This window comes from Gallus gallus, chromosome 20, assembly GCF_016699485.2.
Source record: "Gallus gallus isolate bGalGal1 chromosome 20, bGalGal1.mat.broiler.GRCg7b, whole genome shotgun sequence".
Lineage (NCBI taxonomy): Eukaryota > Metazoa > Chordata > Aves > Galliformes > Phasianidae > Gallus > Gallus gallus.
This window is the reverse complement of record NC_052551.1, coordinates 11028674-11051467: the sequence shown is the minus strand read 5'-3', so window position 1 is coordinate 11051467 and position 22794 is coordinate 11028674. Positions and strand designations below refer to the sequence as shown.

Below are 22794 nucleotides of genomic sequence, written 5' to 3'. Positions count from 1 at the left end.
CCTCTTTTACAGACCGTAGTAAATTAAGATTTTGTCCAGTTCTGTTGGTTTTGCTGATGGAGATGTTTTTCCCTACAGAGGCGAAGCCATGGCCAATCTGAGGTGCGCTCAGACCCCTCCATGCCAACTCTTCCAGGTGACGTCATGGTGTGCACAGCACTTCTGCATGCATTGCTGGCCCCGCTGTGGGCTGAGGAGCCTCTCCTGAGATTGTCACCGTGGTGCCAAAGCTCTGGTTATGAATTCAGGCTCCGGGGAGGGGGGAGGGGGGTCAGCCCATTTGCTTTGGGCTCTTTGCTGGGCTCCTGCTGTCTGATGGGAAGTTGCACGGCTCCCTATCCCAAACTAGCAGTTCAGTGCTCAGAGGCAGAAGCAATTTTACATAAAGTTCAATTAAATATTTGCTTTATAATTGCGCAACAAATTATTCATAAAGGCATTGGAATTTAATCACAAGGCTGACACCGCGGAGGCTGCAAATGACACAGTACTCGGGGAGAATAAAGATGGGGAGAGAGCGCCTAACTGTGCGGGACAGTGGAGATGCTCCCAGAAAAGGACTGGAAGCCATCAGCCAAAGCAAGGCGGTGCTGCTCAGCAGCTGGAGTGGAGCAGCATATGAGAACTGCTCTGAGGAACGGGCTGAGGGAGGGGGGGTGCTCTGTGTGTGCTCAGTAATGCAGGGCAGAGCACGGCTGTGCCCGTCCCAACTGTGTCCCGTTGGCTCTGATGTTACGTCCGTCCTTGCATGACTGAGAATGCAAGACGTGACACGGAAGGGATGTGCTGATGTTTGCTGCGGAGCAGAGCTGTGGGGGCTGCGCTCAGTGCTCACACAGCTGAGGAGCTGTTGGCCTTCAAGGGTGGGGGTCACGCAGTTGTGCGAGGTTTGGAGGCCTCGTGCCATCCTCAACATGTAGGGGGGAATATCCGTTCCTGAGATGGTGCCAGGTGAGAGCTGAGAATTAAAAAAGGCCTTTGGGCTGATGCTGAGCACAGCTCTCACCGCAGCCTGACTTTGCTTTGCCCAGCAAGGACCTCTCCATCCCAGATTCTGTCCCTTACTGTCATCCTGGACAGTGGGGATGAAGGTGTCCCACCATCCTGCTCGGGAGAAGCTCTGCAGGGCAGCTGAGTGAGGCAGGTTGTGAGTGACAGGGAGCTGGGTCCTGGACAGAGAGCGGGACTGGAGATGGATTGCCTGCCACTGAGATATGGACATTAGATAGGGAGTTAGATTAATGGGAGCTGGCTCTGCCAACATGGAGGTGAGTCACAGAGCTTGTCCTGTGCTGAATCTGCTCTCCAATAGGGAAGAAGTAGGAGGATTTAGCAAGATTAATCCCTCACAGCATTGTGAGAATAGCCAGCATTCAGGAGCTCCTCAGCAACAAATTTCCATGTGAGCAGACAGCTTTGTGTGGAACACAGATCCATACTCGGGAACTTTGGAGTTCCCTGCTGCTGGTCACAGCTAAGGTTGGCTGTCCTTGTCCTGCAAAGCACAGCCTGCACCGAAGCACCATGAGAGCAGAGGTCTGGAAGCACTTCTTCCCAGTCTTCCCTGGAGTCGTTGTGTGCAGCTGCTCTGCCCCACAGTGCTGGATCCTGCACTGAGCACGTGAGAAAGGGGTAAGAACTCCAGGCCAAGAACTCTCCACCCGAGAGGGGTGCTGACAAATCTCACTATATGAAGTGTTCATGGGAACAGTGGAGAGAGATTATCTCAGTGGTGGTGAATGAGGGAGGCTTACGTGGAGAAGACAGATTTCCATCCGATGCTGGGAGTCCTGGTGGTTTGTTTTGTGTTGTTGTTCTTTTCTTCCGATATTTCTTTAGTATCTCCATAGTTCATGTGATGAGTCTTTGGTCTGAGCAGTTTTACAAACGTGCTGCGGAGATGAAAGCAGCAGGGAAAGCTGCTCGGGATCAAGTTGGAAAAGCTTTTCATTTTCAGCTCCTGTAGACAAAGGCACGTGGAAGCTGGTGGGGGGGTTTAGTGCAAAGAATGGGAAAAGGAAGGGGAAGGAGCAAAAGGGAGGTGAGGAGAAAAGACGAGTGAAAGGGACAGAGCAGAGAAGACAAATCACAACATGGGAGATGGAACAAATCAGCAGCAGAAAGAAAGCGAGAACAAAGCAAAGGGGTCTGGAGCTCTGTGAGGTGGGGAGGGTGCAGCAGGTACAGGGGAGCTAAAAATTACCAAAGTGCTATTTGAATGCTGGGATGAAGAAAGATAGGAATAGGAGGGAAGGAGAAGCCAGATAAGGACTAAATTGCTGTGGAGATACAGGAGAAGGCAGCAAAGTTAAGGGATAACTGATCCATCCTGGCATCACTGAGACTGCAAGACATGACATGGAAGGGATGTGCTGATGTTTGCTGTGGAACAGAGCTGTGGGGGCTGCGCTCAGTGCTCACACAGCTGAGGAGCTGTTGGCCTTCAAGGGTGAGAGTTGTGTGGTTGTGCGAGGTTTGGAGGCCTTGTGCAGTGCTCGAGGTGCCTGAGCTGGCTGCCTCGCTCAGCTCGTGGTCTGGGAAAGAAGTCATTTCTCCTGGATTCATGCTGTGATTATAAGCCACTCTCTTCTGCTTTACGTCCACTTCTCCCTGGCCTGCAGACAACCTGCCAGTGCGGGAAGCACCATACCCAAGTGATATGTGGATGAGAAACCCTGCTGCTGTGTTACCACCGTTTCTTGCCCCTACTGGCTGAGCACAGGATGCGTGCAGGGCACTGCACACACAGAGCAGCAGGGCATGCCCTTCTCTGCTGCTTTGTCTTACTCTTTCCAGGGCTAGACTCCAAGGCCCATTACTACATAGAGATCGCCGTGAAAGCAGTGGAGACTGGAAGACATCCCTCTGGGGCTGTTTGCCTGAGCTGTGGCTAAACCCTGACACATAGGACCAAATTTATCAGTCCTAAAGTGATACTGCAGCCTCACCAGCCTTGATCATCTTTTCTTCCCTGCTTCCACTTTCCCCCTGTCCTAATAATGCCCACAGCAATCTGTAAACTTGGCACCCCATTGTGGATCCCACTGGCACACAGCTCTCCACCGCAGGCACTGAGCCGCACAGCTATTCCTGTGACCTCAGGGCGCAGCGGGGCCCAGATGGTGCCTCCTGTACAGCTCTGGAGGAGGCATCTGAGACCTGAGCTGGATGTTGAGGATGCTCCAAGCACATGTGGACAGGGGTCTGTCAGCGTGCAAGGTCCATGCCCATTTTGAAGCCTCTGCCAAGCTTGCACCGGGCCATGGGGATGATGGAGTGCAGGCTGGGGTCACCCCGCCCTATGGATGCTCAATCCCCCCAGTGTAGCTCTATGCTGCCACACGCTGTGTTTGTGCGTTCTCAGCCATGGGTGACTCCAGGCATCATCGGCGCTCCGTGGGGCCGGGCGGTGAGGTGTGCCCCGTGCCCCCAGCGCCGTGGCTCGCTCCCTAACTCCGGGATGGCCCCGGTCTCTCTCAGCGAACCCTAGGCGGCTTGGTACCTGGCTGCTGTGGGAATAGGAGGCGAGGGGGAGGCTGGTCCTTAGGGCCGGGCTCGGGCCGCCCCGAGGGCAGGCGTGGGGCAGGTCTCCGCAGCCGGTACCCGGAGCGAACAGCGCGCCGGTCCCCGGGGCGGGACCCCAGGGCCGGTCCCGGGCGGGGACCCGGCGCTGCATTCTCAGAGTCTCCAGCAGAGGCTGGGCTGGGCAGGGCTGGCGGGGAAGGAGGGAAGGAAGGGAGCGAAGGAAGCGAGGGGGAGGAAGGCGGCTCTCGCCGCACATGCATCCCCAGCCACACACCCCGCCGCCCGCGCCCCGCCTCGCTCCGTGCCCGCCCGGTGCCAGCAGCCGCTGCGCTCCGCTCCGCGCGGGGCCGCCGGGAGCCGTTCGGTGCCGGGGAGCGGCGCAGGATGCCGCGGGAGGCCGGGAGCCCCGAGCGGGGGGACCGCCGCGGCCGCCGCCCCAGGTAAGAGGCGCTGCGGGCGGCGGGGCGGGCGGCGCACCGCGGGGGGAACCCAACTTCCCCGTCCATCGCCGCGCCTCAAACTTTGGTGCCGCTCGGAGAGGCTGCGGCGGGCGCTCCCCGCGGGGCTGCGCGGGTTCGGCCCTTCCCCAGCCGGCCCGGGACCGCCGCCGCACCGCACCCCGCCGCCCCTTCAACGCGCCGCGGCCGTAGCGTCGGGCGCTTCGGCTCCGCAGGGCGGGTGAGGACTTGGATTTATGCGCCGTTGGGCATCGCTGGTGGTACCCAGGGCTCTATCGCTGGTGGTACCCAGGGCTCCGGCAGCTGCGTGGTTCGGCGTACCCTTCAATAAAGGGCTCGGGTTCTCGCGGAGCTGCGGCTCTTTTTAAACCTGTGCTATCTTCAAGCAGTCTCTTCGGGCTCCTTCCTAGCCAAGAACGATCTCATTTTTCTTGGTGAGACCGGAGCCCTCCATGCCAGCTGCACGCTCAGGGACGTGTGTGAACGTGAGGCTGAGCTGCCCGAGGAGTCCTGCCCGAGTCCCTTCAGCAGGCAGGCAGGGGAGCATCTCTGTGTGGAGCCACGTTTGTGGTGTTTGTTGTTGTTGGTTTTTTTTTCCTACCAACAAACTATAAATAACCGTGCTGAAAAAAAATAGCGGTGCTAAAACTGGCACTTTCCTAATTGAAAACGTGGTTCCCCAATGGCTGTGCAGGGCCCTGCTGAGGGCAAGGGCTGCAGCCACGTCTGCCCCTCCTGCGTGCTCAGCCACAGCACTCACACCAGCACTGTGTGCTGAGTGCCCTGGGAGCCCATCCCGTGGCAGCCAGGCTCCCGCTGCTGCTTGCCGTGCCGGCAGGACAAGGAGGGATGTGGTTGGTGCCTCCATTCTTCTTTTGTCTGATTTCTGGTCGTTGTAACATTCAGTTGTACTGTATGGGGAGATCTGTGCTGCCTTTTCTTCTAACCTCATTTTATACATGAGCAAGAGCAGTTACAGGCGTGATGGTGCAGGTAGCAGCAAGGAGAGGCAGGCGCAGAGTTCAGGGATAACTTCCCAAGACAGCACAGTGCATTTCAGGGAAAGCTTTGCACCTGAAGGGGGTAAGAAGGACACTCCACCAGAGCTCTGCTTCTCCAGAGCTTCCAGAGAATCAGGGAGATGTGCCTCTCCCTGTCTGCTGCTGGCTTGGTGCTGTGCTGTTATGCGTGTGCTGCAGCGGCAGCCGGTCCTGTAGTCTTTCATGCCACAGAGGAAATCCCAGGTAAGGAAATCCCGGGTGATGACGGTTTCTTTGGGACCTGTTCAGAGGACTTCTGTTTCTGCTGAAGCCTGCAGAACGTGCACCTGCAGAACGTGCTCCTGCAGACCTGGTGCCCAGCTCAGAGCCCCGGCTGCGCTCTGTTTTCCCTTACGAGACCAGTGGATGCTCTCCACCTTTCTCATGAGCACCAGTTAAGGAGTATGTGCAGCAAACACTTACCAGGGTTGGAGATTGTGATCCTGGCACATCAGTTTTCAAACGCTGGAAATAAATTGCTTGTCTGGCTTTGGGTATCGCATAGCAGGGGAAAATGGAAACAAGAGTCTGAAATGGTTTTGCTGTACTGATACTCCGTTTATTTGTGTTCAAGGCCAAAAGGTGGTTCTGCTGCTTATTGATGAAACCCCTGCAAATGCTGACAGGACCCTGAGAGCCGCACAGGGGAGAGCCCACTGAAATGGGATAAGATGGCCCAGAGTCTGTACTGACCTCAGTACTGCGTACATCTCTGCTCCAGCAAAGTGGGGGCTGGAGCAGGAGAAACTTGGTCTGTGTATGAAACGGTGATGATATCGAAACTGGTGGGCTTGTGAGAGAAAAAAGTGGGTGTTGTTTCATAGGTAAAAAAGAAGCAGCTTTTTTCCTTAAAAAAAAAAAAAAGTCCTTTGCTTTTTGGTGCATTGCCTGTTTGTGATATGGCACAGTGGTTTCATACCTGGGACAGACAAGTGGCGACTGAAAGCAGCCATCCTGAGAGCCCGTGTTTGAAATCTGGAGTCAACCACACTGAAGAAGGAGTAGTGTGGCGATATTTGTTTCCTTTTGCCATCAGCTCACCAAACAGCATTTGTACATAAGAATACAACCACGCGTGGGTTTGCGTGGATATCCTTTAACCATGCTCTTATGCAACTGTGTCTGAGTTTACAAGGAGTGACACTTCTCTGTGGATTAATCCACACGTCCTAAGGCATGGCCCGTTTGGAAGGAGCTGATTTTTGAGGAATTGCATGTAGAAATTGGGTTTGGCCGGCAAAATGCTGCCCGTCAGCTTTCCCTGCTCTCGTGCAGACCAAACGCACGGGGAGCACATTTTAGGACTGTGGATCTGTAGTTGGGTGCCCACGGGACATCTGTGCCTGCAGCCACATCCAGTCTGAGCATTGGTTTCCACTTCAGAGAACTGTGGAGGGACAGTGGGAGTTGCTCTGACCCCACCAGTAGCCACTGCAGAGACCCTTCCCCCAGGATCACAACTCTTTTTGCATTCATTGATGACATTCCGTTGTTTGCAGAGCTTGTAAAGGGAACACAGCACACCCCAGTTATTTTCAGCTTGATCCATTGCAATGACAGGCGGGGAGAGCTGGAGCTGTGCAGCCCAGAAGGGAGAAAGAGGGCTGTGGGGAGAGCTGAGTGTGGCCTTCAGTGCCTGAAGGGGCTGTAAGGGAGGAGATGGACTCTTCAGCAGAGTCTGTGTGATGGGACAAGGGAAACGGTTTCAAACTGAAAGAGGGGAGATTTGGATTGGATGTAAAGGAAGAAGGTTTTACAGTAAGGGCGGTGAGGCAGCGGCACAGAGATGAGGTGGGTGCCCCATCCCTGCAGGCACTCAGGTCAGGTTGGGAGGCTCTGAGCACTGATGGGGCTGTGGGTGTCCCTGCACACTGCAGGGGGTTGGGCCAGATGGCCCTTAAGGGTCCCTTCCACCTCAAACCATCCTATGATGCCATAATAAAGACTTTACCTTATGTTAGCCCTATATCCCTTTCACTTCTGTTTCTTTCCTTTCCTTTTTTTTTTTTTCTTTTCAGGTTTTGTTGTGGGTTTATTTGTGCTATGGCTGGGAGGACATGGCTTTGTGCCGTGCTGCTGGGGAAGCACTGTTGGTTGACACTGTGCTGCTGGTTCTGTGGTGCAATGTCTGCATAGCAAAAGCAGATGTCTTTTTCAGCACTTGCTGCCTTTCCCAATCCTTGAGAGTGGCTGGCATGCCTGCAAGGGGTTTGGGGTCCTTCTTTTCCTATGGAGACTGTAGGATCCCATAAGACTTCTTTGAACAAACATGAAGGACAGACCCCGCTAAGGTTGAGGCTGCACAGACAGCAGCCGGCCCATCATCCGCCTGCAGCCCGGGGTGAGGCTCTGGCTGGATCATCCCCTGCTGCCCCAGGAGCTGTGCTGAAAATCAAGGTGCTTTCCAGAAAGTGACTGTGCTCTGTGCTGCACCTTCTAATTTGGGACCCACTGTAAGGGACCCGTGGTTTCGTTCACACACTGCAGGACCGGTGCCTATTAGCACTGTTGCCAAGCTGCCGTGTGCAGGGTCTGCTGCACAAAGAACTGCCTCACCCCTCTCCTGTGCTGATTTTGGCACTGAGTGGCTGACAATGGAAGGAAGCTGTGGGTATGATGGAGGTGATGCTGGGCCTGGTGCTTGTCAGCAACAGCCACAGTTCTGCGGCTGCAGCATTTGGTCAGGTGCTCACTGAGCAGAGCTGAGAGCATGCTGGCCTTCCTTCGGGAAGCAGCGTGCCAGGGCCAGCTATTGCACCGGGTAAGCATCCCTGTGCTGCAAGGGTACAGCTGTGCGAGCCTTGCCGAATGGAAAAGCCTTCCCACCCAGGGAATCATCACAGCAGAACTCTGTTCAGTTCCCTTTTGCAGATGCCTCTACCCCTCTTTCCTGCTCTGCCATGCTACAGTACTCCAGAGGACAATGAGGGAAAGGCTGCAGGACCACTCCTTTTTACTTGCAACATTGCTTCATTCACCATCGCCACTTCAAGTAGGTTTTGCTAATTTTTTTCCTAATTAACTGTGGCTGATGGCAATAGGAAATGCTTGCAATTTGCAGCTTGAAGCCCTCAACCCACCTGAAGATGCTGATGGCCAGAAGCCTTTTGCAGCCAACGATGGGAGTCTCCATAGAAACATCCTGGGCAATAAATAGAGCCTCAAAAGCACTGTGTTTCTTTTGGCAGAAGCCCATGCACAAGTAGGGGCACAGACACACACTGCTGTGTGCAGGAATGGGGAAAGGTACGGGTTGGAAGGCTGGGACTGATATAGGGCAAGCTGTGGGGGGGGCTGTGGCTCATAGGGAGCAGCACAGCGATTTCTGTATGTGCCTGAGGATGCTGCGCTCCCTTTCCTGGTCCCACTTCCTTCCCTCTCTGTCACACTGGGATTATCTCCCTCCGCTCCTACTGCAGCTGCTTCCTGGAATTTGCAATCCTCAGAATGCTGTTTCTCTGGTAATCCTTGCTGCTAACAGTGGCTCCTAAACTCTGAGCACCTCCTCTCCCCAGCCGGCACTTCAGCATCCCTTCAAAAGAGATGCAGTTTGAGATGGCCACATGCTCGACGTGAGCAAAGTAGATTGATAAGCAGAGAAATCAGAGACGGGACGCTGCCGCCCCTCATCACCAGAGGCCCCGCTCTGGAGCCACTCCTGGCCGTGGGCACTTCTGGATTTTTCCCTGTTCTGTTTCTGAGCAGTGCAGAAATGCTCTCCTCCCTGCTGTCACAGCCACGGCCAGTGGGGCTGCCGGAGGCTGTGCTGCGTGTGAGGGGCAGCTGCCTTCCCCTGCTGCTGAGTGTGGAAGGTGAAGGACACGAAGGGAGCAGCTCCTCGAGGAGCTGGGGGTTACAGCGTTCAGAGCTCAGCCGGTGGCGATACAGCAGAGCCTTTGGATAGCAGATGAGCATCAGCACAGCCCTTAGGAAGCGATGTCCCAACTCAGGCTTGGCCGAGTACCTGTTTGCAGTGCCCCCCCGGCCTGTTCCCCAGGGCTACGCTCCTTTCCCCAGCAGAGCTGCAGCAGCGTGCCCAGGCGCAGGGTGTTTCCTCGGGGAGCCTTCCCTGATGGGACTCAGGCTGTGTCCCCGAGGCGCTGCGGGCAGAGCAGCATTGGGGTCCCACTGATTTTGGGGAAGAGAGGGCGTGGGGCTCCTCGTGCCGCGTGCCGGCAGAGGGAGCCATGCATCCTCCGTTCCTATGCGCAGCCTGACACGCCAATTAACGAATTAATTTGAAAGGTGCTCCGAGAGATGAGATTAGAAGCAGGATCCTCCAGTGGGCAATGGCTGAGGTAGGCTTACCGGGGGCTGAAAAACGACCGTACCCTTCCCAAATGTCTCTGTGTTGCTGCCTGAGTTTGGATCAGGCAAACCCTCAGGTGGGTTTGATCTGGCTGGGCTTTGGGCAGCTGTGCTGGGCACAAAGAGCTCTGAGCAGGTGCAGCTGGTGTTGGTGCTGTAAGCAAGGAACCCAGCAACCAGGGCTGCAGGGGCTGCAGCTGACCCTCACCCAGGGCTTGACGATGGCTTAGTTGGGGCACGCAGGAGCTCGTGGGTCAGAGCTGTGGAGTCTGACACTGTGAGACCTGCCTTGTCCTGTGTGCTGTGCTGGCAGCTGGTGCTGCTTCCTTCCTTGGTACTGCCATGCAGTGGAGGTATGAATTGCAAGCACTGGGCCATCCCTGGGTAGAGAAGCCACCAGAGGTGAGTATTTACAGGCTTTGGAAAAGCTGTTGGCATTTTTGTGCAGTGGTGGACTCGTGTCTGTGGAAGGTGCTGGAACCACTGGGTTAGGCTATACCTGGTGTTGCATCCTGGGTGCCCACACACTTCCATGAGTTACAGATGGGTGGCGGGTACTGCTCTGGGAGGTGACCCCATCGGGATGAGCTGGTGGTTCTGGGCTGCTCCGCGACAGACGTGAGCTCACACCACTGCACTGAGAGGCTCAAAGGATTGTGCAAGCACTGTGGTGGCTTCTCACTGTGCTGGGGCTGCTGCTTCCTGGTTAACAGGCTGGGAAAAGGATTGGTCTGTCTTCCTCCACTCTGGCTGTGTATGCGGGCAGTTGTGATGCTGCTATGTGCTTTGGGACTCCTAAACACTCCTTACTGTATGCCCCTTCAGAGTGCCTGTGCTGTGGGAAGTTGCTTGGTGCCTTTTGCCAAAGAGCCCTCGTTAACCTGGTTAGCACAGTGGGACACTTGGCCTGTGCTCTGTGGGTCTGATGGCAGAGGTATGTCCGGGACTGCCTGCGATGCTGCCAATCACTTATCTCTTTTGATAAGACAGAGAGAAACGGAGTGCCAAAACACAAGCCTCAGAGCAGGGCAGTGAGCTGCCTCAGCTGTTGCAAATTAGCCTCGGTTTATTGCTGTGGTTGATCTGGACAGGCAGGATCTGACCTGTGACTGCTCTCAGGGGTCTGCAGGCACTGCTGAATGTCCCTCTTTGGTTCCTGGGTACAGACTTCAGTCCAGCTCGGTGCTGCTGGGAAGGCCTTTTCTGAGCCTTTTGCTGTCCAAGAACCAGAAAATCTGCAGCTGGGTCTGTATTGCTCCTGCCAAGTGCTGTCCTGGTTATGAAAAGCTGTCTGCTGCAAAATAGCGATGAGAGGGAGGGGCTGTGAAGCAGCAGGCTGGAAGGCCCTTGCTTTGAAGCACAGCTGAGCTGGGCTGAGGGCTGGGAGCATGCTGCCTGGTCCTGGCTGCCATAAGGCAGCACGTGCGTTTCCCTTGTGAGTGCTCAAAGGATGGCACTGAGACTCATCTCTATCTCTTTTTTCCTATCTGCTCCATCGCTGTGCTATCTGGTGCCTCCCAAGTATATTTAGAAATAGGAACGCCAGCTTTTCTTTCTCCTTTTGTATCTGGTGTGTGGGGTCTATCTGTGCACCAAGACCGGCAGCTGTCTCCTGAGCATTTGGTGTGCTCACCACGGGCTGAGGCCTGGGCAGACACACTCCCTGTGTCTGGTTCACTTCTTAACCTCTCGGAGTTTCACTCTCAGCACTGCTCAAGGCAGCTGGGACTCACTATTCTGGTTTTGAATCACGTTATGTATTCAGGTGTGAGTTTTGGTGTCAGTTCACCATGAGGCCGTAATGGGTTGGGGGCAGGAGGTGGGTACAGCTCCGTGTGCACCATGGGGGAGAATGGCTTTTTGGCTGCACACTGCTCTGCTTTGTGCTCCCGAGCTCTGCTGAGGCTGCTGCTAACCCAGCAACCTGAGAAGGTGATTATTTGGGTGCTAGGGAGCAAAAAAACACATCTGCCTGTGTGGTACTGCTTCTGGTTGGCTTCAGGCCCGCTTACAGAGCTCAGTGTTAGGAGTGATGGGGGTCTAGGGACTACCATTCTGTACGTGAAGGCGATGTGCAAGGCTGGAGTGGGGGCATATCGTGCTTTTGGCTGGGAGAGAGTTAATTCTCTTTGTAGAGTCTTCTCTGATGCCGTGCTTTGGATTTCTGATGAAAATGATGGAGATAACACTGATGTTTTCAGTCGTTGCAGATCGGTGCTTATGCCGAGTCAAGGACTTTCCGCTTCTTGCACTGCCCTGCTGGTGAGGGGTTGAGGGAGCACGTGGGGATTCCAGTGCTTTGCATGGGGATGCTGGGCTCTGGGTGTCCCTATCCCTGTTTAGGCATGCACGAGGGGCTCTGGGGCTTTGTGCATGATTTCTGACATGATTGTCATGGGGGAAAAAAAAGCTAAAGAGAACTATGGAGAAGGAGGGGGGGGAGTGAAACAGCCTGGGGAATAAGGGGAGAGGGAGCAAAGGTCTGCAATGTAATGATAAAGACAGCAGGAAGGCGCAGTGTGTGAGGATGACAAAGCTGGGGAGAGCCGTGTTTGCATGGGAAGTGTCTGTACTGCCAGTTCTCCCCATTTCCACCATGGAGCTCGGGTGGGGGGGTGGGGAGGGGAGGGGTGTTCAGGCACTGCTATGAGCTCTCGGAGCCTGAGTTACAGCTTTTGGCTGTGAGGATTGTCACTGCCACGGGATGGCTGTGAGGGTCTGTGCTGCATGGAGTGAAGTGGGTCACGGCATCCTGTGTGTGCAAGGGGCAGTGCTGCAAACCCACAGGGGGTCTGAGGGGCTCAGGGCTGTGCAGGACTGCACCTGCCTGCGTGGGTTTCTGTGCCCCCTCCTGTGTGCGTTACACGCTCACGTGTTCCAACACGATCCTGCTTGCTCACGTGTATGCATATCTCTCCTTGGCTCTATTCTTTCACATGCACTTTGTCCATTTGCTTTTCTGTCTTCCCCGTTGCTACTGTAATCTCTCTCTCTGTCTCCCTTTGTTGCCTGGGCTGCTTTGTTGCCTCTCACCTCACCATGTCCCTCTTTATTTCTTTTGATAATAATAACATTAGAACGTACATGCAAGGCCTCAAGGTCCCTGCTTTGTGCAGATACATCAGGAAGGACCCTTCAAAGCTTGTGCATTGGAGAGAGCAGATTCCCACAGTCTCCCTGTTGCCAGGACTGGCGGAGGCGAAGGGCTCAGTAGTGACATGCGACCTGTGCAAAGCCCTGCGTGTGTCCTGTCTGTCCTGGCATGTTGGAAGGGAATATGTGAGTCTCCTGTTTGATGGAGTTCAGCACCAAAGCCCTGAACCCTTAGGCCTGATTGATGGATTGGCCAGTTCATCTCCTTTCATTACTTGTGCTGAGCCCAGTGCCTGTCCCCAGAGCTCCCAGTCTGCCCCTTCCTCAGCGTGACGTTGGATCGGTAGTAACCCAGAACTGAAGCTACCTGTGGATGCCATTCAAATGTGCTGAGCTTTCAGCAACGTTCTCCTTCCCGACTGCACTTTGCACGTTTGGCCTCTGCTGAGAGCTGATGAACTTCATTGGGATGCTGAAGGAGGAAAGCAGAGCTCGCAGTGCCCACTGCCCCTCCTGTGCCAGCAGTGCTGTATGGCTGCTGGGTGCTGGGCCACGTCCTGCAAGCACAGCACTGGAGATAGGGAGGAGGAAAAATCCAGTTCTTATTTTTCACCTGACAAAGTGGTCAGAGTTTCTCGTGGAGGGAAGGTGGGTTCTGTCTCCAGCTTGCCAAATCATATCCAGCAAGCCAACGTATTCTTTTTGATTTGTCAGAGGCTTGGCTCTACCGTGCCAGTCCTTCGCGATGTGTCAGTGATTCATGTTTGAACTAGGAAAGGATTCTGGAGTCAGAAAACAGATATAACATTCTTTCAGCCCTCTGAGAAATGTGCATTCTGTCTGTAGTGGTCTCTTTCAGCTTTGTTCAGCCACGCTTCACCGTTTTCAGATGCTTCCTTCCATTCTGGCTCTGACAGAGGAGCCTTTTGCTGTGCCTGTATCAGTTCCCGTGTCCTGAACCTCCTTGCTGACACCTGGATCTGGGGAAGAGCAAGCAATAGGCAGTAAAACCAAGAGCCCTCACCTGGCCCTGGGGTTTGTGGTTGTCTGCAAAGGCTGCTGAAGCTGCAGGTCGCCTTGGCAGATTTGCTTACCCTCCGCTTTCTCCAGGAGAAAGTCTGCTCCCAGAACAGGTGGCCAGGGTCCCTCTTGGTGAGGGCTCATCACCCCAGGAGAGGGGCGCGGTGGTGATTTGCCTTCCTCCAGTTGCTGACATTAGATCTGCCCGTGGCAATTGGAGCTCCCATCTGCTCTAGGCTGCTGTGCTCCTGCTTGCAGCTGTCAGAACAATTCCTCATTGCCAGAGGTGGAGGGAGGAGAGCGTTCCGTCCCTGGACAAGGCATGCTAGTGAAAAATGCTGGATCTGGCCAGGTGAAGCTTTTGAGAAGCACCTATAAGAACCAGTAGGGCTGTTCTGGATGGCTGCCTCTCTGTGGGTCTGTGTACCTTTGGTCTCAGCCAGGAGCTGTGTGCAATGAGAGTGATGGGCATCGTTCTGTCTGGGGGTGCACGTGAGAAGCGTGGCAGGGCAGGGTCTGCCCACCAGAGCAAGGCACGCTCCCTGGGCAGGTGTTCTGGGAATGGAGTGGGCTCCTGTGGCCTGTTGTGGGGCTTGCCTGTGTGCAGTATCTGCCCTTCCTTATGGGGAAGCGAGGACAAGCACTTCTCCCCCCTGTGCACACACGGGAAGGCAGTGGGGCTGGCATGCCTGCCTTCAAACCATCCTCTTGCTCCCGCTCTGCAAAGCCTCCTCCTATTGCTACTTAATATTAGTATTCAGTTTGTGGAATGGGCTATGCAATTAACACAAAGGTACAGTCATTCATTCCGACTGGAGGACTCATGGGATCAGATGTACTGGGGATAGGAAGCGGAGGCTTTCTGCTGGGAAAGAATGTCACAGCACAGCGGACACAGAAATGAAAAGCTATTAATAATGATCCCGGAACTTCACTTCCATCAGCTGTTTATTTAAAGGTGCTCCGTATTCAAAGCCTCCTGATTTATGTGGGCAATAACACTCACAGTCCTGGGATCACTTTTTTAAGCAAGGCTAATGGGGTGAAACCATCATACTGCGACAGTGGAGATCAAGCTGGGAAAATGATACTGGAGAGAAAAATAAACTATTGCCTGGATTATCCAGGAGCTACGCCGGGCTGGGAGTCGGTGTGAGCTCCCTGCTCTTCCAGCATTTATTAAGGCTTTTACTTCTTCTTTTTTCCCTTCTTGTTCTTTGTGAACAGAATTTATTGGGCATGGAAGGATATAAAAATTTGATTCTAGCAGACAAGATGCCAAAAGCTTCTGGTTTTGCATTAGTATGAATTTTTTTTGTCTGTGGTTGGACTGTGTTACTTCCCTGACAGCCCCATATCTGAGGACCCATCCCCTCCAAGGAAAGGGCTTTCTGCCCGTTGCTTGGCTTTTACTTGGACAGCAGTGTGTCTGGGGGCACCTCTGCTTTCAGCTGTGTGCCTGCAGGGTGGAGATGAGGTGTGGTGGTGGCTCAGCCTTGCTGTGCTCTTCCTGGAGGAGTCAGCTTTCAGGTAGGCTTCTGCAGTCCTGGTGGCTGAGAAGTCCTTCCCGAGGAGGTGACTCAGCCACCAGGGATTCCTGCCAATTCTGGATTTTTCTGAGCAATGCTGCATCTTAACAAAACATATTTTCTTCCCTTTTGAGGGATGAGGCTGTGTGATATTCACCTCCAGGTTCCTGAACTGGTGCAGTGCTGAGGTTCCTTTCCCCTCTGTGGTTGCTCAGCAGCTTCTGGAGAGCAGGAAGGTTTGGGCCTGAGTCCCTTCCCCATACCAGCATATGTCCTGAGGTGGTACTGCCCAGGTAGCAACGTGATGGTGATGGCACCAGTCTGGTGCATCACACGGATGGACATTCCAGGGGCAGCCTGGGAGGCTGAGCAGTGCAGCTGCAAAGCAGTGGATTTTGGCAGGTTTATTGTTGCAGAAATAATGTTCTTATCTGTTATACTATCTTGCTTCTAATTCTTATTTAATGAGCTCCTCTGAAAATAAGAAAAGCATTGGAACAGTTTTCTTAAGTGTGAAAGATCAGGCTGAAATTGGCGTTAAAGAGACTAATTACTCTCATTCTTCCATCTTCCTGACAGCTGTTTACTGCTGCAGAGCTTGTCCTGAGGTGCTGAGGAAGTCACTTACATCTTCACAGGCTGCTTTCGGCCTGAGGTGCCAGCAACAAAGTCAGTGCCTGCTTCTGATCTGGGCTGCGTGCAGCTGATCATCCCATTACATGGGCGGAAAGCACTGTCAGAGCTGCAGGCGTGAGTCCTGTGGTGCAACTCCCCCAAGTCTTGTCCTGCTTTTTGCTGCTCTCTTTTTCTCCCTTATGTCCTCCTGGTTTCAATCTGTATGACCCTGTGCTGCCTTTGGTCTCACCATCTCAAAACGGCACCATGTTGGACTGGGAAGAGACTTCCCTGGTGTCATGTGTGCTGGAAGGAGGTGGCGTGCATCCTACCGTAGGACAGAGAGGTTTCCAGGGATAAAATTGCCAAGAACATCAAAGAGAATCATAGAATGGTTTGAGTTGGAATGGACCCTAAAAGGCCATGTAGTCCATGTCCAGGTGGTGAGCAGGGACACCCACAGCTCCATCAGTGCTCAGAGCCCCCCAGTCTGACCCTGAGTGCCTGCAGGGATGGGGCACCCACCTCACCTCCGTGCCACTGTCTCACTGCCCTTACTGTGGAGAAAAAGAAGTGCATAGGAAAGAAGAGTCGGCAGCAGCAAGACCTTCCCAAGAGTGATGTGTGCCTTCCAGAGCATTTATCTAACCTGAGGACTGAACCTGCCCTCGGACCCTGTGCAGTAAACAGAAGGAGGCTGCTTGGAGCCCTTCTGGCTCAGTAATGCCCACATGTTGTTTCTGTAGGAATTTGAGGAGACTTGCACGGGAGGTAGAGAGTTGCAGGTAAGAAAGCTATGAACATCTTCTATTTAACCACACGATATTGAGTGATAAATAATTCATACGGCTGCCAAACATTTGATTAAAAGTACCCAATTCCCTCCACATTTGTCAAAGTCTAAGAATTCCATTTTGTGTCTTTTATTTTAATCTGTCCTTTAACTCCTATCCAGGTGCCCACTTGTCGGGGCTGTCAGCCTTGATTCTCCTCACCATGCATCGGGCAGCTCAGTGCTGGGGCTGTTCCTTTCTCCTCTCTGCTGGTTTGCAGGGGATGGAGGGGCAGTGGGCAGGGAGGTGCTGGGTTCATGTCCAGTGCTGCAGGCAGGAACAGCAATGTCACCTTGTTTGCCTTCCCAGCTAGAGACAAGCAGCTCCTTCTTGTGCTCTCTTTCAGCTTCACCTCTGTGTTAAAGCCAATTTGGCACCGCCTTTCAGTTGCAGTTTGGCCGGTCCCTTGGCTCAGTCCAACCCTTCAGAAGTTCCTTGCAATAGCCCTGACTGGGATAATCTCCTCTCCTTTATGGATTTTGCTTCCTACGTGGGCCCCCTTGGCGCTCTCTGGCAGGTCATGATTGAATTCACTGCTTGTTTTTTTTCCCTTTCTTTGTCAGATTTGTCAGATCTTTGTCAGATTTGGACTCGTGGCAATGGGTTGTGTCTTTGTAGGGTTTTTTCTTTCGTTGTTTTTGTTTGCCCTCTTGGTTTTGTTTCCCATCTGCTGCTGAGAGCTGATTCTTCTCCCATTGCAGGTCCCCAAAGGCTGTGGAGCAGAAGAGGGAACAGCCTCAAGTTGTGCCAGGGGAGGTGTGGGTTGGATGTCAGGAGGAATCTCTTTCCAGAAAGAGCAGTGATGCGTTGGCATGGGCCGCCCAGGGAGTGGTGGGGTCACCATACATGCGGGTGTTTAAGGAAAGGGTGAATGTGGGACTGAGGGATATGGTTAGTGGGCAACATTGGGGATAGGTGGATGGTTGGACTTGGTGGCCTTAGGGGTCTTTTCCAGCCTTAATGATTTTGTGATTCTCCCTCTGCCATAGCAGTTAGTGTGTCCTAGCAGACAGCTTGCCTACGTGAGGGGAAGGCCAGCTGTGCCTTGTCCTATCTGAGTGCACCAGTGCCTTGTTCTGGCTTTTTGTTAGCACTTCAGGCAATTTGTCAGCTTCAGGGGAAGGAGCAACCAGGGGCTCTCAGAGCTGTGTCCAACAGGTGGGCAGCACAGGAGCTGTGCTGAATGGGGAGAATGGGTCTGGATGCTCACAGCAATCCTCGCTGGGGCCGTGGTTTCTCCCATCCGACCTTTGGCAGTCAGCGCAGGGATGTGTGTGCTCAGCTGGGACAGCAGTTAGTCCAGGAGGCGCATGCACTGCTCGCCCAGTTGGGCTGTGCTGCTGCTGACTGCTCACCTGCGGGGCGCTGGGGGGGCACAGTGCAGCCAGCTGTGCTCCAGGCACAGAGCCGCTCCGTGCTTCCCTCTCCTTCTGGCTCGGAGTCGGTTCCTCTCAGACGTGGGCAGAGATTGGGTTATGTAGTCAGGGCTGCGGGAAGCTGCCTTTGTTTTCACCTCCTCTGAGTTTGTTTTTTAAAGGCAAATTAAAAGTATTGTATTCACGTAGACAAGGCATGAAAATTCCGTTTTGGAAAAGAATCGCTGCAGAGCGAAACCGTTATGGCTGTAAAACCCTCTTCCCTAAGGCGGACTTTGAGATTTTCTTTGCAATTAAAATTTCTTTGAAACTTGGACCAAAGATGATTTGGAGGAAAAGAAAAATAGGAAAGGGAAAAAAAAAAAAAAAGAAATCCTGAACTTTGAAAATGTGTTTTTTCCAACCACTGCTTGTGTGAGAGCTTTAACAAATAACTGTTCCTCCCTGTGTGTCTGATAGCAGAGAGTGGCTGAGCATGAGAAGCCAAGAGGTGGTGAATAGCTCCTGCTCTGACAGTTGCTGCACTCTTTTATTGGAATTTCTCAAGGCAGCATCAAAGGGGACAATAATTAAACTGAACTTAAAAAGGAGGGAGAAAATGGGTGCTTACTCACACAGTCCCAGGCATTGTTGGAGTAGAAATTCCTTCGGAAAAACAGCCTTACCTGAGCTGTGTGTGCAGGTTCACCTGGGGAGAAAGCAGAGGCTCGGGATGGGAGATGTGCAGAAAGGCACTTTGCCATCCAAAGCTGCTCTGCACAGTCCTGCATTTGGGATCAGTTCATCTGCTCTACAAAGGCCTTTCATTGCGTAAGTGAAAAGGCTTCTATGGGTTTGAATCCCTTGGCCACTTATCTCCAGCATTTTTACGCACGTTTATGCTGTGTGCCGCCCAGATCAATATCTCCGGCCTTTTCTCTATTACTTGATTGGTAAAATGCATTGAGATTCTGGAAAGGGCACCAGATTAGAGTATGCCTCATGCATGAATGTATTCCAGCAGAGGGATGCTATGGGGCATTCCTGAGCTTGCAGTGCTGACAGCCTCTCTAGCCTGCGGCTGCTTTCTGTGGAACCACATCATTCAGACATATAATGTCCAGCTTTGTTTCACCAGAAAGTTGGACCTTAAATGGGATCTGCTACGGAATGGGGACTCACAGTGCAGTGGCTGTGACCATGGTGACTCTCAGTGTGGTTTGGCATCCGCCACCTTTTCTCTCACCTGTGATGATGATCCTTATGGGCTTTGCGATGCAAGTAATATATTCCAGCCAAAGACATTTGCTCACTGTGGCAATGGTATGTAGTGGTACAGAGGGAATGGTGGTCCCCATTGTGCTCAATGTGCAGAGCTCTTGCTCTCCATAGAGCTGAAGCTGGTGGGTGCCCTGGCTGTGCTGTTGTCCAGCCCACAGAGATGCTCTTAAAATGCCTCTTGGAAGCCAGGAAGGAACCGTGGGAAGATAAGGGCATGTTGGTGGGTGCTCGGGCCTGGCACATTGGTCGTGGTTGGTGTGGCACTGAGGTGGATTGTCAGAGGGAGTATATGGGATGCTGGTATGGGGGGTCCTTGCCTTTTGGCCTGCTCTGGAGTTGGCAATATCTCCTATCTGGTGAGGTTGCCTCCTCCCACTTCTCTGGATTTTGAGAAGTTCATAAAAGGGGGGGAAAAAAAAAAAACCCAAACACTATTTGCCTCATTTTGTCTTACAATATCCAGGAGAGAAAGTGAGCTCCAGAGAGCCTCAGTTCATATCTTAGCCCTAGGCCTAGAGATTATGAACCTTCTTAAAGCTTTGCAGCAAGCTTGCCATGCTCGTGTTGCCTCCATATTCCAGACAGCAGTGCTAGCTGGTTGTGTGTCCCAGGAAGGGGAGTGTTAAGTGGCTTTGTATCCTGTTTGACAGGAGGAGATGTGGTTACATGGCATGTGTGGAGCTGCAGGCAGTATGAGACAAGAATTTGATGGTAAATAACTGCAGACTTTTTGCTGCTCCATCTCCCAGAGAAGCGTAGCTGGACCGGCATGCTGCCTGCCTGTGCTCAGGGATGCTGTCTTGCTCTGAGCTGGCACAAGTGTGGTTCCCAGAGCTGCTGTGCTCCTGCTTGCACATGGCCTCAGCTGTTCCCTTGTGACTGAAGCAGCTGGTGAGTGTAGGTGGTGCTGGGCCCCGTGCTGGGCTCCTGTTCTCTGTTGTCATTGCTGCATGCAAGAGATGGCAGAGCTGTCCCATCCAGCTCCTGAGTAAGGGCACATTTGTGCAGAGAGTGGAGAGCTCTGCATGTTGCTGGAGGTTTGCCCCTTGTTTGGAGAGGACCTCCAGCCATGCTCTACTGCTGCTGCATGTCTGGCTGTGCATTGGGAACCCTGCAGGAGCCTTTGCCTCTGCTGTCCTGAGCTGTTTCCAGGGGCTGCAGCTCTGCCTGCCAGGAGCAGCGCTGTGAACTGTGTCTGCACTCTGCATCCATATGCAGCCACCTCTTGGTGCACCTTCCAGTGCTCTTCTCTCCACCTTCCCTGTGTGGCAGCTATGTGGTGCCAAAGTTAATACAGCCCTGGGGCCGGGGCTGAGCTGTGCCTGCTGACCGGCTGCCTTCCTGCTGAAGCTGCTGCTGTCTCACATCCTCTGGGTTGTGGAGAGACAGAAGAAGGCCCAGGCTGCAGAGAGCTCCTGCCCTGTGCCTGGCAACGGTGCCTTCCAAGGGTGGCACGAGCAGTGCCTGCCCATGCAGTGGAGCTGCAGCCGTGGCACAGCAGGTGTAGTGCTGGTGCAGTGGGTGATGCTCTGCTGCAGGGGGTGAGGAGCAGAGTGTTGTTGGTTACGCATCACTCTGGCAGCGAGATGGGGGGAAGGGAGACTTTCCTGCCTCGTTGCATCCTTTGTATCTAATGGTCAGCTCTGAGTTTTCTGCTGATCATAAGGGCTCATCTCAGGAGCAGTGTTGGTGTGGCAGTTCTTCTGCCATGGCTGTGGGCGAAGGCAGTGCTTGGAGCTCCCTGTGCGTTTACCTGGTGCTGGCTGGGTCTGTGTGCTCTGCGCTGGCGTGGCACCGCTCCCCGGCTGCAGGGCTGTGATGGAGCAGGCAGTGCTGCCTCTGCCTGTTGTTGTCTGCCCATGCCTTCCCCCTCCCCTGCCTGCTTTCCCTTGCACCAGGCTGCATTTGTAAAATGAAATAAATATTGACACGGACGGGATGCTATTCAATTTGTCCTGATCACTGGGCTGCGGTGAGTCCTGACAGAGCAGAGTGTAAAACATAAGCTCAGGATGTAATTTCTACTGTCAACATGATGTACAGTACGGCTGTGCCAAATACACACCGACAAACGGCACTAGCTCTTGCAGGGAGGAGAGGGGGAGCTGTGCAGATAATTGGGAAGTGGGGATGGTGGAGCATCAATAGGAGACGGGGCACGTTGGGGTGGTGTGAGAGCCTGCCTGACAGAGCAGGACCTGAGCACACAGCCACGCGAGTGCATGCGTGCTGTGCACCTGCATTTGCAGGATGCTGTGCTGGGGCTGAGTGGCTGCAGAAAGTAGCAGCTCCCACTTTGCTGTTTGTGGCAGGAAAGAGTGGCACCTCCAGCTTTGTGGCTGGGTGCTCTTCAGTGACGTGGGGAAATAAATGCTGTGCTGGTCACGGTCCCTGTGCATGGAACCTTCTGCATTGCTGTGGGGTACCTTGAATCCTGCTGCGGTACAGACATGAGCATGGGGCAAGGGATGGAACACCTGTATAAGCACAGGCTGATTGCTGGGGCTGTGCAAGCCAGAGGAGAGGGCTGTGGGGAGAGCTGAGAGCAGCCTGTTGGTATCTATAGAGGCTATGAGGGAAGGGACAGGCTCCTGAGCAGGGCCTGCATGATAGGACAAGGGAAATGGTTTCAATCTAAAAGAGCTGACCTTTGCATATAAGGAAGAAGGTTTTTACAACGAGGGCTGTGATACAGTGGTACAGGTTGCCCAGCGATGAGGTGGATGCCCTGTCTGTGCAGGCACTCAGGGTCAGGCTGGAGGAATGTCCCTGATCACTGCAGGGGGTTGGACCAGGTGCCCTTTAAGGGTGTTTTCCAACTCAAACCATTCTATGACTCTGTAATGTGGGGCTCTTAGGTACTTCGCCTCTGGAAGAGCTCTGTGGTGAGACAGCCAGAAGGAAAGATGTGCACCGACACAGTGCTGGCCTTAGGCATGGCCTGGAGCTGTGACAGAAGAGGAATAGATGAAAATTTTGGGGTAGAGTGTGAACCTTGTCTCACAGTGAACCTTGCCAGACAGATGTCTCTGGGTATGTACTGTTAGGTGGCTCTGGGTACCAAGATCATGGGATCACAGAATGGCTTGGGTTGGATGGGACCTTGAAGATTGCACAGTTTCAATCCCTGCCGTGAACCGGTTGCCCCCCACCACATCAGGCTGCCCAGGGCCCCATCCAACCTGGCCTTGAATGCCTCCAGGGATGGGGCATTCCATCCAGGGCTTCTCTGGGAAGCTGTGCCAGCACCTCCCTGCCCTGAGGTCCGGAGCTCACAGTGGGGTGGGTAGAATCTGAGACCTGAGTGTCTGGGAGGTGCACTGGGACTGGGATGTGCTCTGCCACCGCACACAGCCTGCAAACCGCTCAGCCGAACGGAGCTGAACTTTGTCAGTGTGAGATAGCCACCAGCAAACCACATTAGTTCAGGCATAGCTGTGAGATGAGAAATCTGTTAAATGTAAAACACAGCATAATGGCTGGGACTCAGAGCACAGTGTTGTGGTTCCCACAGCAACGGCAGCCCAGCCCATGCGCGCCCAGCGGGACTCTCCTCGCTGTGCCAGAGCTGCTCTATGGAGTGCTCAGATGCAACAGGGCTGAGCAAGTTGCCTTGGGAACTGTGGGCCAGCTCTGCCAGAGCCATGCTGGCCCACTGCAGCATCTCCTATCCTTGCATGCTCTGCCTTGCTTCAGTGTGTGCCTTTAGCTTGTTCTTTTACTGCTTTGTTGATGCT

The 22794-nt window shown here is 53.7% G+C and overlaps 1 protein-coding gene across 1 annotated transcript in view; it reads left to right on the top strand.

Annotated features, from left to right (window-relative positions):
- The first annotated feature begins 3821 nt into the window (after nucleotides 1-3821).
- Nucleotides 3822-22794, top strand: part of CDH22 (cadherin 22) — a 57626-nt gene continuing 38653 nt past the window's right edge. The window contains exon 1 of the mRNA XM_417477.7: nucleotides 3822-3965. The gene's annotated coding sequence lies outside the window, so the exon portion shown is untranslated. The remainder of the gene's footprint in view (nucleotides 3966-22794) is intronic.